The 14283-nt window shown below is 42.9% G+C and overlaps 1 protein-coding gene across 2 annotated transcripts in view; it reads left to right on the plus strand.

Annotated features, from left to right (window-relative positions):
- The first annotated feature begins 11963 nt into the window (after window positions 1-11963).
- The window catches only part of thrap3a (thyroid hormone receptor associated protein 3a), a 29096-nt gene continuing 26776 nt past the window's right edge, over window positions 11964-14283 (plus strand). For both annotated transcript variants that reach the window (XM_036538351.1, XM_036538353.1), the window contains exon 1: window positions 11964-12351. The gene's annotated coding sequence lies outside the window, so the exon portion shown is untranslated. The remainder of the gene's footprint in view (window positions 12352-14283) is intronic.

A 14283-nucleotide genomic window follows, 5' to 3' on the forward strand; every position in this document is an offset into this window, starting at 1 on the left:
GGTGTCCCTCTCCTCTGCCCATGCCCCCCCCCCCCCCCCCCCTGCTTTGAGAGGAAAGGTTTCCCTTCCTAAGACCTCCTGGTACTGATTCATCAAAAACCTATTAGTGGAAATCCTCACCACCCCCCCCCCCCCCCCCCCCCCTTGACGTAAAAACTGCTCTTTAGCAGTAACTCCAACTGGCCCAGCTGCCGCGGGGATCGAGCGGCAGGTTCGTCTTTTATGAGTAAGCAGCAGTGTATTATACGAGGAGAGTCTATTTAGGTCCACACTGCTGGCACAGGCCTAGCACAGTGGCTTAAGAACTGAATGTAAGGAGAAAGAGGGGGAGAGGGAAAAGTTAGAAAGAGAGGCAGAGAGGGAGTGGGAGAGAGAGGAAGAGAGAAAGGTAGAGAGAGAGGGGGGGTTAGAAAGAGAGGGAGAGAGGGAGTGGGAGAGAGCGGAAGAGAGAAAGGTGGAGAGAGAAAGTGAGGGAGAGGGAGAGAGAGAGAGAGCGGGAAAGTTAGAAAGAGAGGGAGAGAGGAAGTGGGAGAGAGAGGAAGAGAGAAAGTGAGGGAGAGAGGGAGAGAGAGAGAGAGAGAGAGAGAGAGAGAGAGAGAGAGAGGGAGAGAGAGAGCAAGGGAGAGAGCGAACACAGCCTCTGTGGCCCTGATTTTTCCATTGCTCGATGCCTGCTTTCGCCCCGAAACTGTCGACCCCTGGAATGCAGACAAGCATAGCATGTTCTCGCCATTCTGCAAAGCTCCCTGACATTGTCATGCTTTATCTGGTGTTTTGCTATGATGGGGCACTGTGATTAGGCTGAACTGGCGCTGAGAGAGACGCTGCCAGGCTAGCTGGCTCAGGGGGACGGCCTAAGTCTGGCCGTTTTATTTTCTTACCGCTGTGATAAAAATACCTTTCTCACCCATTTCAGAAATGTTGTTTTAAAGCGGCCAGCTAGTTTGTGTTTTAGCCTTTTTCAGTCTTTTTTTATCATGTGTGATAATATGCGCATTCAGTCTTCTGGGGAAATTTAAAAAATGTGCATGAAAGCCCATCTTATTATGTGACATTTGGAGGTTTTTTTTTTTTTCAAACAATGAGTCTTTTTTCCTTTTTCCTTCTTTTCAACATGTGTTTCTAATGCAAAAGGGTAGCCTTGGAAAACACATTAGCTTCCTTATAAGAGTTTCTTTTTATGTAATGCTTCAAATTGAAATCTACTAGAGGTTTTCAAGTCTGATTAATCTGAAACAGATTGGCAATGAGATTCATAAATGTGATTATTTCACTCCAGCAGTCAGAGATCATTCAGACACGTTAGCTCCACTGACTTGTTGATACTGGCATTTTGTTAAGACCTGAATCAAAGCCCAGAGTGCCACTGTGCTGTAGTTTCTTTCAGCAATTCTTCAGCAATAACACAAACATAATCTTGTGAAACCAGCTGAGCCAGGTTCTGTTTGCCTCCATTGTATTCCACTTGTAAAAACTTTCAATCGGCATCAATGGACACATTGTGCTGCTCTGGGCTGATTCACCTGGGTGCTATGGCCTCCGGCTTTTAAAGTGCAGTAGCTTCCTTTACATTTGGCGGAATACTCACAGTTGTGTCTCCTGAGTCTTGGGCGACATGCATTACAGGAAAAAACACACAATCGCTGAAGACAATCTCCGGTTCGGGGCCAAAAGTGCCACTCTGATGGTTCTCCAAGGTGTGGTGGATGTCTGCCCTTAACGATTGCTAATTAGTCAAGGCACCTTTTGCGCTGTTGCATTTAATCCCTTAAAGCAAAACAGGTGAGCGAGGTTTTCTGTGTATGCCTGGTATTTCATCCGTAATGATTTGCCACTAAAGTATTTTATTGCCGTCTGCAAGCCATTACAGCTGGGTTACTTTTATTAAACAATGCGGCCCTCAGCGTACCTGTATTATTTTCAGTTGTAGAAGGCAGCAGGCTGTTGTGACAGGCAGAATGTATGGAGGGGCATGATCTCCACTGTGCTCGTTTTTACAGATGTCTGCTTCTGCTTCTCTGGGCTTGTAAGACAAGCACACGCACAGCAAACGTTTTGGCAGCCGCCTTCCTGTGCAGGATTCACAGGTGAGGCCTCACTAAAACCCTCCAGAGATTGACTTGTCGGGGGAGAGAGAGAGAGTATTTATGCCGGCTTCAGTCAGAACTGAAATCTCATCAACACACAAGCGCATATTTGCAGCAGGTGGGATTCTCGTTTGCTGTACCGAAGTTGGAAATAGAGACGGAACCAAAACAAGCTCTCTCTGTTGGCTTATCAAAAAGACTTACAGGGCAGTGCTGTTGGCTATGTGATGATGAATGGCTAAATGACCTTGTGCTATATTGAAGTGAATTGTGATCTGAGGCAAGGTTACGGGGTGTGATCCTCAAGATAATGAGATCAGCCAGCTCCTCTCATAGCGCTGCTGACCACAGTTAGACCCTGTGAAGTTCCTTCAGCGAGCAGCACCTTCTTGTGTTCCTCCTCCTTGTTTGCTGAGTGCTGACACAGGCTGACACAGTTTGATATGGTCTAACGTCCTGTGGAAACATCTAGAAGGTGATAATGGGCTTGGAACAGCTGGACCAACCCTTCAGGGTCTCAGGCAAGCGCCGGAATGTTTCAACCCCCATTTACTCTAGGTCCAGACTAGGTCATGTCTGTCCACTGTGACGGGGGAGGACCTTGAGCTCAGAGCCTGTGGAGTCTCTGAGGTTCAGATCCATCCGGTTTTATGACAGGAAAGCAACCTTCTGCTAGAACTGCAGTACAGCACTTGTGGCCTATACTCAGTGAATGTCACTTGCACAGTCATTTGCACATAAATGTCCCCTACCTCCTAAAAAAAAAAAAAATCTGATTTAAGACCTGCAGCTTTAACGTTGATTTGTAGCTGTGATACAGTGCAGGTAGAATTCACTGAAGGAGAAGGTGCAATACTAGAAGTGAAGATTTACTGCAGTGTGAAGTGAAATTTATTTTGAATAAGCAGGTAATAAATCAATCTAAAACAAACAGGGCGGCCAGCACATTATCTGTCCTGGAGAGGACACTAACGTCAAATAGAGGGGCATTACATAGGCATAATAGAAGGCCGTTTCATGAAATGTGGAATGTGTTGACAAAGAAAATGCATTTGCAAGGAGTAACAAAGAGAACAAATGGCTTCAGGAATGAAGACAAGATGGTTAGATATATGGATGCAGACAAATGAAAAATGTGTTCTAACACCACACAAGCAGAAGACTGTGGCTGGAGTCCAGTAATGGACATACTTTGGAATAAGAGGTAGGTGGGTAGTATAACACTCAGTAACACTAAAGGCCAGTGGAGGTATATTATTATTATTTTTTTTTATACAGTCATATAAAACCTATATGACATAACTTACACTTGTATATGGTACCATCATTACAGTACTTTTTATAGTATGGAATGGATTAATGAGCCATCTATTAGTGTAGTAATTCTGCAGAAGCTCATTACCATATATATTAGACATATGACATTTTAGGTAATGAGAATTGACTGTCCCGCCAATGGTATATCCTTCCTAACTAAACCAACTGTAACTAACAAAGACAAAACCCATCTTTTAAATTTTTCAGCAGCGGCGGCCATGTCTGCATATCGATGCACCCATATGGTACTCTTAAATCAGGTCCAGTCTCCTCTGACTCATCTGACTGGACAGAATACAGAATTGTGACGGATTTGGCGATAACGTCTGCTCATTTCACTGCTCTCAGAGTTTCCACACATATGTGGCTGATGCATAACATGGGCCCTGAGCAGAGCGCTCAGTACCCCTCTCACAGAATGCCCCCGGTTTGGATGTTTTTTTTTTTCAGTTACGTGTAAATGCATTGAAACACTGTCATTGTTGCTGATAACACTCAGCTGCAAGTTTTTTTTAATATTTGCATGTGAAACTCCATTTTTTTTTCAAGGCCATAGTTCCACTTTCCAGTTGTAATTTGCACACGAGTATTTATTAAGTCTGACCTTGATGTGTTCCCCATGCTTCCAAATGCCATTTCAATCATATCTGACTCAAATTATCCTTACAGCACATGAATTGGAATTATTGTCTTTGTGTGCCTACTGTAAAGGGCAGCTTATTCATGAGGAACAAGTGAGCAGTACAGGTGGTGGAGGAAACTCAACAAGATTTGTTCATTGTTAAAATCACTGTTGAAATAGTTAACCATTTTACAAATTGCATTGGTTGCACATTCAAATAATGCACACAATCCCCTGTAAAAATTCCACAAAAATATAATTGAAGTTCCTGTGACTTTCTGAGCTTCAGCTGTTGTAAACGAGAACTGAAAAGTATTGGAGATTATGGGACATTGACCCCAACTCATTATGCAATTTTTCGGCCCATAAAACTTCAGATTAAGACCATGTTTGAGTATTAAGGACACCGAGATTCCATTTGTGTTTAATTTTACATCTCATAACCTAGCCATCAAAAGAATGTCATTTGTCATTTTACTGCTTCTGTGAGTTTTGTGAGTAGTTTTCAGAAAAATTGGTAATTCAGTCCTGTAATGGTTTGATTTGCACTCTGTCCTTTCATACTCCCAGTTCTGCAGAAACTTGGTCTGACACTGTTGCTCATTAAACTTGAATGGATACACTTCTGTTCTTTTGTGTTGGAAGTCACTCTAGATAAGAATGGATGGGTGAATGGATGTATTGTAATGAAAAAATCTTAACCCTTCCCTTTAAATTGTTCCGCCATATCTGCACTGCTTGGTTGCAACTCAGTTGAAAGGGCTTATATAAAAAGACTGGGGCCTGTAATCGAATATCAGTGCTTTGTAGATTCTGAACAGGTGCCTGGACGCCGTGGGAGGCAACAGGACGCTGAATTTGGGAGCTGACGTGAGATTTGACGGTAGTTGGTGACCTGGCCACCGCGCCCGGCCATCACCGGGCAGAAAAAGGGGAACATGGCATTGGTAGGCTTGCTCCATGACGAGGCCGCGGGAAGCGCCGCCCCGAGCCCCTGTCCCTTCCACAGACCAGCATCTGGACAATGCTCCCAGCCTCTGAGTGCAACTGAAAAACAGACATGCTCTTCGATGTGTGTGACAGATATCTTAATACGAGCTGGCAGGGATCGCCCGACTCGAATTCCGCACTGCCTTTGCCAAGCGCACAACAAGAGAAGGTGCCATTTTACGAGACCTAGTTTTTCGTTCTCAAAAGCCCAGATTTAGCTTTGTCGATTAAGCTGCATATTTTTTTTCCACCAAGCAGCATGCTATCGCATTTCAAACATCTATTCCTTAACGAGAGGCAGGCCTGAGAGGAGCGACTGAAAAACACGAGCCAAAAACGAGGCAAACAAAGTGAAGAGGGTGAAAGCTCAGCTCATGTTTTGCTCGCTGTGAAACTGTAAATCTCCACCATAAATCTCCACCACAAATATAAATAATAAAGCCATTATTGAGGAAAGATAAATAAAATCGCTGCAGCTATGTGAGCGAGTTAGCTGCAATGCTGGAACTGTAAACCCTGGTGACATTCATTAACGTGCATGTGAAGAGGCAGCCGCGGCCAGTGCTCTGTTAAAGTCCACAATATTTTTTCAATCATTATTGCACAATAGAAACAATATCTCCAGTTACACAGTGCTTAAAACCTTGGACTGCTCCGGCTGATTTTCTGCACCAGTTCTCCACTAAAAGAAATCCCATCGAATAAAAGATAGAAGATACCCCAGGGACGGAAACTGAAAGTAAAACAAGCCAATGGAAGAAAATAGTTCCAGATTGTTCCCACAATGAGTTTCTGCAATAGACAGATATTACGCAAAGGTGTGTTTTAGCCAAAGGAGTAAATTCTGTGAGCTAAAACTATGAGCAGGCTTATACTGCCTTTGCTAACTCTTGTTCAGCTCTGACAATTGTAAAAAAAAAAAAACAAGTTGAAAAACTCCAAGTTGAAAATCCTTCAATGAAACTAGACGTCACAATACTTTCTGTGTCTATTTTCCCATGACAAATTGAACTAAACAAATAACTGCAGTTTGTAGTTCATATGAACACCTACATGTTTTGTCTTTTGCTCATCAATTCCAGCTACACTTCTCTGCAGAGACCCCTGCGTGCGTCTGAAGAAGTGATCGTGCTAAACTGGCCGAGTCTGTAAAAGCGAAATTGGGCAAATGAGCTGGCAGGGCCTGAGAGCAAAGGCAGTGAACACAGTGCTGAGGTAATGAGTCCGCCTCGGCCTGCATCTTTACCGAGGCCCAGGCCCACTTTGATATTCGGGAACCACTGCTGTTGGCAGCAGAATGCCCTCTGATTCACACTTTGTCTTTCCTCTGTGCTGCAATAATACAGTTAATCATTGGTCGCATTTCCGTGTTTTCTTTTTTTTTTATTGCACATTGAGGGAGAGGCTGTTTCAGCAGTGTGTCTAAAAGGAGGGACCTCGGGGATCTGAGTTGATCTGGTCTTTGAGGTTCACAGCGGGTACTCCTGGAGACCGCTGCATGCCCTGTCAAGAGGGCAGACAGCTCCAACAGGTGTGCAGGGCGGAGGGAACGTGTTCTTTTAACCGGTCGCAGATGGGGAAAGTGGTGTCGGGAGGCACCAACCAAAATAACCTGCTGCACATAACTGGACTATGCTGGTACTCTGGGGTAAGGGGGCCCTGGTGGGGGGGGGGGTGTATCTGATTTTCCCAGCTAATTCTCAGGCTGTTGGAGTCGGTGCCAGGCAGCGAGATGAAAAGGGTACGAACACAGCACTGTGGTCACGTGTACCACAGTGACCGCCACTCCACATTCTCTGCCAGTGTGGGACACGCGAATCTGCTAAAGTCTTAGAGCTGCGGCACTTTATTCTGGTGATTAATCTGATTCCATGAATGGATTATCGAATGTGCAAGTTGTGAAAGCATCAAAAGTCCCTCTGGATGAATGTCTCTGATTAACACATAATGATGAACAAATTAAATCAATCAAATTTTAATGATATAAGTGCTCTTAATAAAAGAACTCCATTCCATATTATCAGTCAATGTGACGGCCTCTGTGAATGCCTCAGATACATCAAGATATTATATAAGCAATATGATATAAATGATTTAAATAAAATAAATTATGTGAATGATTGTTGTTGAGAGGACCAAAAAGCCATAAAAACCCTTAACATCGGAGAGGAAAAAAATTGGAAAGCTTTCTTTCAGTCCCAAAGTTAGAACTTAAAGAGGGAATCTACTTCATCTCTTTGGGTGGGCTAATATAACTGTGCTAAGTGAGGAAGAATTTAAGCTTCAGCAGACCCAAATGATGAATAATGCCTTACCATTCCGACATTGTCTCAGCCATAAAGCATTAAGCATCGGTAGTTCACAAAAGCGTTTCTTTGTTCTGGTTTTAAAACCATACCAGCATTTCCTCGTGCTAAACAGAGACAAACTGTCCAGTGAGAATATCTCCTTCTGTGGTGGTATTTTAGCTATGAGGCCAAGTGGTACCGAACAGCTGTAACCTTCTGTGCTGTCCTATCAACGACATCACACAAAGTTATGGATTCCTTCACGGGCTTTTTGTCCGTGACTGTTCAGAGCAGAGCGTTCCCTCAAACTCCAGGTTTGAATTACAGCATGAATTCATGTCATTGCTTGCAGCTAATGGGAACATTTCATCATGGCTGCTGTTTATTTCCTTCCTGGTGCATTATATATTCCCCTTCATATATTCCTGATGTTGGTTCAGCTGGAGAGTAACCCAAAGCCCTACTGGAGCCTCAGGGAAATGTTATCTGGCGATGTTGGAGGACGCCTTCAGCTGGCAAGCTCATTTTTACACAGCAACTTGGCTGTCAAGACCCCCACATAATCAGGATATTTGTAGGTATTCGAGGACGGTAATGGCTTGCTCATGGGATTTGAAATGTGCGACTGATACATTTCTAAGTTCGCTAGCAGTGCTGCTCAGAAACTGTTCATGTCAATGCTCCACAGAGCCTGACAGAAATGTTCTGGCAGGAAAGGATTCAGAGTGGACCGTTAGTGCGTCGGTCCGCAGAAAGAGCAGATCCGTCTTCTTGAATACTTCACGACACAGAAGTAATGAAATACAACACCTTTCATCCACCTGTGTTTCCTATCAGGGTAAAACTGTAATAAATATAAACCCTGATAAATTTTACGAAGGGTAGTGTGGTGTTTTCCCAGGGTTACTCGGGCATGTGTTCCCACATGCCCGAGTAAAGGACAGCCATGGAAATATGATTTTATGGAGGGCCTCTACATCCAGGTGTAGGCCTGTTACTGACTGATCCTCTGCCTCGCTAACAGAAAAATGTATTTAACGCTTGACACTTCAATTACAATTGGAAAAAGTGAGGAAAAACAGGTCCTGAACTTAATTAAAGATCTACTTGTAATTGCCACGTTAGGCAGATTGACAAGCGAGTAACTTTGCAAAAGTTCAACACCCTTTGGCAAAAACAGGTCCTCAGCTCTCACCTGATTGAACACACATTGCCACTCAGCACGAACACATGATACTCTTCCTGTCATCCGATACTGTCTTCTGAATGTTGTGCAAAGGCACATACTGTGAAAAACAACTCGGCTGACACCCCATACATCTTTGCAGTGTTAAAAGGAAACCATTTGCTTTTGCATTGCTGGGCCATTCTTATTTTTTTTATTTCAGTCTTTCTTGCAACTGCGGGGTGATGTGTATCAAACCAGCCTGGCTCCTCATACTGTTCTTTGATTGTAACGTATTTACAAAGACCCTCCAAATGTACGTATTGACAGTGAAATGTATTGCATTCCTCTCCTTGTCTCTGTTTTGTGATGTGATTTTGGCTGTCTTTTTTTCCTTGCAAAGACACAATATATCTTCAATGCAGCTTCAGAGGATTGCTGGGAAGAGCTCCAATCTGGCAGTTTGAATAGTTTCTACAGAATATCTTTTTTCTCCTGCCTTCTTGGCCTTTGGCGGTTGGGTATGTAAGGAATTCCTGAATAAAGGCCAGACGGCTAACTGCCACACATGGCCTTTTGATGCAAACAACTTGGAAAAATATAATGATGTTAAAATATGAACAAGCAGTACTACTTTGAGTAATCCCTTCACATGGATGCGGTGATGGCGAATTCCTCTCGCTTTGCATGTATGTTGGAGCACTCCTTCAGGGTTTTAAATGTCAGATTTCAGCACTAGGAAACGGATGACTCCATGGAAACTTCCCAGGCCGACGCATAATTTGACCCACCTCCATTTCGGCAGGCACCACGGAGTCAGGAACACGCTGCCTTTCCGCGTGGGTCACCCTGTCCAGGAGGCCCTGCCAGCGGGGCCTGGACCCTCTCATGTAAGGTCTCACACCTGTGTCTCCCGGCTCTCTCGCCCATTCTCTCTCCCCCTGGCACTGCCCCTGGGTGTTTTCCCCCAACTGTTTTCAGTGGAAACAGCCACCGAGCACCACCTGACAGGAAAACGCAGCAGACTTCGGAAAATATAGCAGGCTGAAAATGGGACACGAAGACAATGTAGAGCTTGTGCTGCTGCAAACCTGTTATGCATTGGTTCTCTGGCAGCCCTGCCTTCAGTCTTGGAGCACACTTTTGCATTTATTTTTATTTATTTATTCATTTATTTTTTTTTAACAGTGAGTGATGCCAAGTTCTTTACAAGCTCTATTTGTGTATTGCTTTTTTTAATCTCTCCTTCTCAAAACAAGTTCATAATTTCTATTTTTTTTCCATCTCTGGTTTGCACTTCAAAGCTGTTGTTTTTCTTTGTGGTCTATTTTGTCCATTTTAATTTTTTGTTTCCGACATAATTCTTCCTCTTTTCTGTTTCATATGGAATTATTAAAAAAAAAAACTGACATAAAAGTCTCTGTCTCTTTTTTTTTGCTCTCTCTGTTTCATAACAACCTTTTCAGTACTTACAGTGATGTCTTCTCACGTCGGTGCTATAAATAAAATGACAGCTTTAGAAAACCTCAACTTCCTCTTCGTGGCTTTCTGAATCTTCTGAAGAACTTGTATGTTCTCGATCAGGCATGCTTCTTCTATCTAGATAAACCACACATTCTACAGGATATACCATAAATATGCAAAATGTGTATACGATGGTGAAATTTGCTAATAAACTGGAATAGTCTCATTTTGCTGTGATTAACCACAAACACTCCTAAATGACATAATTTTGTTACTAATGGATGCTACTGGAGTGCTCAATATCTAACATCTAACATGCAATGAGTCTGGAATTTTTTCTGGTTTTCAGTGGCGGCGGGTGAGCTGGAAACAGGGGTAGCGGAAACATTACCTTTAAATCTATCATTACTTTCAGCCTGTTCCCCTTTATCCTCCTTGATTAACAATAAAACAAATCATTCAAAGAATAATTGACACCAATTGTAAATAGAGCAAATGATTATGCTTGAGAAACAGCGTAGATTGTCTGTAGTTTGTGTGCTGGCGAAAGTGACAACGTGAGATTGTATAATTAACAAGGACGGCATTTATCGATTTAAGTTACTATAAATGCTCAAAATAACAAGGATGGCAATTTGAATAATTAAGTGGCAAGTAATCCCAAAGCTTTCTCTTAAATGTTTCAAATTATAGCTTTCTTGTGTTAAAAAATTCAAATTACAAAACGGAGCTAAATTTAGTTAAATTGGTTTAAATTACTGAGAATAAACTTTCAGGTTAGGTTGAGTTCAATGAACAATAACAGACCTCACAAAAGCTGTGATGTGTCTTGAACGTAATTTACATCGATAAATGCCATCCTTGTTAATTATACAATCTCACGTTGTCGCTTTCGCAAGCACACAAACTACAGACAATCTGCGCTGTTTCGTGAGCATAGCATAATCATTTGCTCTATTTACAATTGGTGTCAATTATTCTGTGAATGATTTGTTTTATTGTTAATCAAGGAGGATAAAGGGGAACAGGTTGAAATCAATGATAGATTTAAAGGTAATGTTTCCGCTACCCCTGTTTCCAGCTCACCCGCCGCCACTGCTGGGTTTTCCTAGTTATTATTCTGGTTTGATTTTTCTGAGTTTACTGTGCGTGTATGTGTGTGTGTGTGTGTGCGTGTGTGTGTGTGTGTGTGTCTGTCAGCATGATTTATGGAAGCACATGTTCAAGCATGTGCTTTTGTTAATCAGGTTACCTATTGAAGCTGTTTATAGTTCCAGCTGTTGGTCAAAATGATCAGGGCTGCGATACGTAAGGTGCATCACAACTACAACACATTGCTACAGATTTGTTAAAACTTTATATGTAGTGTAGTACAACACTGAAACATTACAGTAGCTATTTCTTTTCGGTGAACCATGACACTGTGAGACTGATATATCTGCACTTTAAGTGTGCACTGCTCAAGGTTTCGTCTACTTCCTGGCTGCATTTCCGGATTCATTTCAGCAAATGCGCAAATATTTGCTTTCAATTGCAAGAGCGAGGTAGTGTCACTATAACCTCAACCAGAGGATTGACACGTGTCTCTTCGAGGTTCCACCTGGTGAAAATGGGTGGCTTGGAATAAATATTGTGCACGTCACACGCACAAAAAGAATGTTACAGGATAGCCACCTGGCAAACTTAATATTACGGTTTTTCCGACACTCATCATCGAAATACTTCGATAAAGTCAACCTTACATAACGCTGAAAACGTGTTTAATTTAAGTTACTCTGTGCTGGCGGTCTAAAACCCCGGAAAGAAAATTCTGAAACGACTCAGCATGATCCACGATCCTCTCATAATACATTTAGTTAAACGAAACCACTTTCTTTAATATTTCAGTAGGAAAAGCGTTTGACGGGATCGCGCACGCTGGTTCTCTTGTGGTGTGGGATAAGCATCGTGCGCCTCTGTGTCTTTAAAGGCGAAGGGGGCGTGTGTGTGTGCGATAAGTTGTTTGACAGGGAAAACCAGAAAAACCAGGAAGGAAATTTGACCTCTCGTTTGCGCTCCAGCGCAGCATTGCACTGGTGGACCATTGCGCACGGCCGAGGGGGTTAGCTAGCCATCTACCCGCTAACTGGGTTGAGCGCCTAAGCTTTGTCTTCATTCCTCGCACGTATGGTGTCAGCTTACTATGTGACAACAACAAAAAATAAAGGCAGGCTTTCCGCGTGCATTTATTTTTGCACAGGGTCAAGTGTAATCAAACGGATGATATCCCTGGCAAGTTAACGTTAACGATCGCGAAGAGAAACGGCTAACCGTATTTACGGTAGCTAGCTACCTAGCTAGTTAGCTAACCAGTGCCAAACGGCGATAGAAACACTTCATCCGATCTCAGGGAGGAAGCACGACTAAACCCAAACCGAGGTAAGCGTTTTTGGTGTTGAGTGTGGCCCCCTTATTAACTAATGCGGCCATTCGGATAGTTCATTTAACAAATTATATGATATTGATTGCTAGCATGCTAGCTAGATAGCTATCCATCCACCAGCACACGCTGTTTTGTAGGAATCGGTTTAATCTTTGCAGGCTTGTTTTGCAGAGCTAAGGTAAGTATGGACGGGCGGTCGTTGATATCTGTGGGAATCATCTCGTCGAGTCGTCGACAGCAAGCTTATTAACTAACGAAACTTAAGTTACATAGTTATTAAATTATAATGGCAAGATAGATGGGCAGCCGTCTGTTGAACTGGAGTCTTGGATGCCAGTCGATATGCAGCTAGCTAGTGTTCCCACAGGCTATACAATTGTGGAGGAAAAACAAGGCCTAACAAACAAATCCTAGCTAGGTAACGCTAACAAGCTAACGTTAATTGCCCGAGCATAGCGACTTGTTCCGGTTTTCTTCTAGTTAACTGATAACAATGTTTTCATGGATGAAATTTTGATTTCTTTAGTTTGCATGCTAGATAACCAGACAACGTTAAATGTCCAGGCACATAGAGATTTAATGTAGTCAAATCACTATGCCTGGTAGCTGGTAGCTAGCCTGGTAACTACCATGTGTTAGCGGAGTAACTTAGATGCTAGTCGCAGGTTATTGTTTAATTTTTGCCTAGGTTTAGCAGGCCAGTGGTACGTTGCTAAAGTGTGCTAGCTAGTTAGCCGCTGATGTCATGCCTAAATGTATTTCACGTTCGCTATCATGGCATTCAGGCGTCTGATAAATAGTGGCTTACTTTAATGCTACTTGGCTACGAAACGCAACGTGTGTAGTTTCCCGCAGTAGAGTGGACGTTTGAGTGAATTTATATTTTAGTATGTCACGGTAATAGCAGCCAGTTTTCCTTGCTGGTCAGTATGGAACTGGGTAGTTGTACAGATATCAGAATATAGCGAATTTATGGAATGCTTAGCATCACCTAGCAAAGAACAGCACATAATCGAAACCAAAAGCAGTAGCTAGCTAGACTGGCTAACTAGCGTGGTAGCTAGCGACCCGATCTCCATTTGCAATCGGTTAGTTACATTTTAACAGCTCGACGGGGTGCAGCGTTTGATGTCTGAAACATTGTAGCTAACCGGTGGTAAGTCGATCCGACCCAAATGTTAGGCGATGACGGGCAAGGGGCCCGGTTCCATTTTGGCCGATGGTCAGTTAGTGATCAGGGGGGAGATGGATTGCTGTGCAACTACATGTCTTATGGCTACAAGTAGATTGCGGAATAATTTGCGGGCTCTTTCCTTTTCGTCCCTAGCCGTCAGAAGAATGGCGCCATTTGTGCACGGTGTCAAACATTGCTTCTTTGCAAAAACAAGTCACCACGAAAATATCCATTGAAATCCAGGTCAAACTATACACATAGGAACGCGTGTATTGGTGGCTGCGGGTGGAGAACGTGGCTTTGCCAGTTGTGTGTTCTTTACAACACCGTACAAGCTTCATCCTGTCGAAGAATGTTATTTATGTCGTGGTCAGTGGCAGTACTCTCCATTTCGCTCATACTTGAACCAAGGACCAAAAATAGGACCTTCTGCATTATAACCCTGCACAGAGAGGCACGTCGCTGTTAATGCGTTACAACTGTGCGTCTCTTTCACAGAGAACATGGCTTGGGATATTTCTTTTAAGTTTTGCCTTGATAGTATAAGTAAAAGATCCAATGATTCTTTTTTACTTTCTCTTACTCAGAGAACATTTTTTGGCCAGGTTTAGCTTGTAATGAAACCGAAAGTGTTGTATATGTCACGGACAGCACCAGTGTTAACACTTTCTTCAAACAAAATTCAGAGTTTAGGCTCAACAGCTTGTCATAAGAATTGTATAATAGCATAAATCAAAGGTCACAACTGTGTCCA

The sequence above is a fragment of the Megalops cyprinoides genome, chromosome 10 (assembly GCF_013368585.1).
Source record: "Megalops cyprinoides isolate fMegCyp1 chromosome 10, fMegCyp1.pri, whole genome shotgun sequence".
In the NCBI taxonomy this organism is placed as follows: domain Eukaryota; kingdom Metazoa; phylum Chordata; class Actinopteri; order Elopiformes; family Megalopidae; genus Megalops; species Megalops cyprinoides.